Source organism: Thermobia domestica, chromosome 6 (genome assembly GCF_964235325.1).
Source record: "Thermobia domestica chromosome 6, izTheDome1.hap1.1, whole genome shotgun sequence".
NCBI classification, from domain to species: domain Eukaryota; kingdom Metazoa; phylum Arthropoda; class Insecta; order Zygentoma; family Lepismatidae; genus Thermobia; species Thermobia domestica.
In genome coordinates this window covers 164,094,293-164,096,491 of record NC_137459.1, presented here as the reverse complement: position 1 = coordinate 164,096,491, position 2,199 = coordinate 164,094,293, and positions in this window count along the sequence as shown.

Sequence of the window (2,199 nt, the reverse complement as noted above, 5' to 3'; positions counted from 1 at the left end):
ACACTTTTCGGTATTGAAAATACATTATTTTTGATTCCAGATATACTGAATACAACGCTCGTTCCTTGTGAAAACACTACTCGAAATCTTTGCGAAAATACTGAAATAGTGGTAGATATTCGGTCAAAGCTCTTTGAATGTCTGCAACAGCATCAAACAAGGTTATTTTCAATCTCAATTTCATATTTGGAAAATAAAGTACTCAGAAGGAGACAAGTCAGGAGAATTGGGAGATGAACAAATAGAAGAACCCTCTTGTTGGAAGCCAGAAGTTACGGATAACCAGAGGCTGGAGAATAAAAACGGATCATATACTCGGTCAGTATCGTGGATGTAATCAATAAATTCGTGCCCACAAGGTAGAGCTACTTTATGACCGTCTGTTGAATGAATTATTCCTGATTCATTATGAATGATACTCATGGAACCTACGAACGTGATAAGCATTATCTTGATGCGAGACTTCCACAGGTAAAAGTTTCGTGGATTTTGGGGACACTTGCCTCTTCACACTAAATTATGGCATTTCGTTAAAGACTCATATTGCAATCATTGTGTTTTGTCAACGGTCACGACTGTTTTCAGAATTGGAATCCTTCTCCGCAGCCCAAATCAGGTTTCACAAATACCTCTTTGATTTTTCTAGTTATCGGTAAGAGTAGATGGAACACGTCGTGCACACATTTTTCGTCTGCCCAAGATTTTTCACTAAAATGCGATTAATAATAATTGTAGGTTTTCCAATGAGGTATTCAATCAGTATGATAGAATATACCGGTCAAGTCATTAAAATCTCTAGCTTTTCCAACTTGCTCCTGGGTGTGCATTGCGCGTAAACACCTTCTGTACTGATCATCATAGCAACAGACCATATCATTTAGTTAACGTTCGTCTAAACCACACAAAAACATTAGAATGGACTAATGTTTTGTTCTCGTACACTTGCTTCAATATGTCGTACATTTCAGTTGTAGTTTTGTCAAGTTCGCTGCAAAATTTGTTACTGACTCTTCTTCGTTTCCGACATGGTGACCTAAGGTAGTATAACTTGTGTCACTGAGACGTTTTAGAGCATCTTTCCTCAACGTTCAAATTTACATGCAAAACAGCGAAAAAATCAGAATCTTTGGAGAAGAGGTGTTCTTCCAAACCAAGCAATATGTACATTCATTAAGACAACAGTCTGAATGCATGGCACGGACAATCACACTAAACTTTCTAGCTTCCATTTCTTAAAGTAAATCAAGTCGTGCTGCAGTTATTATTCAAATCTTTATTAACAAAATTATAATACGCGTTTTCGGAAAACTCACCTCAAGAGTAAAGCACCTAATGTGGAATTTTAATGAGAAATGACCTATATCATATTGTTGAGTTGTTAATAAAATATTTAGCTTAAAAAAAAAAAAAAAAAAAAAAAAAAAACCTGAGCAATTTTTGAGAAAAAAATAACCCAAAAGAGCACGCCCAAGGTCACATTGATCTTTTTAGGAGAAATGACATTTGCCACATTATAGGTTGTTTATAAAACATGGAAAAAATCGTCTGGACTGTATTTTTAGCAAACTGTTAGAAAAGAAGTCTCCAAGAGTAAACAACCCCTTGCGGATCCTTCCATGGAAAGTAACTTACACCACATTCTACAGTTTGTTATTAAATGTGTATTTATGAAATATGAACACAATTGCCTGAGTCGATTTTGACAAAACAGAAAATAAGAACCGTCCCCAAAAATAAACTACTTTTTGTAGATTTTTACAACACAAATAAGTTATATCAAATTGACAGACGAAACAGCCAAAGCAGTTCTTGAGAAAATTGTCCCAAAAAAAGAACTCACCCGTAAGAGTAAACTGTCTTTAGTGGGTATTTCAGGACAAATAAGTTATGACTATTGTCTGATTGTTAGGGAGTCTTATATTTATGAGATACGAACAAAATCACCTGAGTTGTTTTTGAGAGAAAACTGTTCGAAAAGAACTCATCCCAAAAGTAAATTGTCCTTTCTAGAGCTTTCTCACAGAAATCACTTATACTACATCATAAGGTTGTTAATGGAATATTTACTTATGAAATATGAACAAAATCGTTACTTCATTTTTTTTTCTGAGAAAACCCTTTATTTTTGAATAATAAGAAACTAGAGAATCTCATGAAAACCTTAGATTTAAAATTTGATCTCGATACGCTGAACTATAT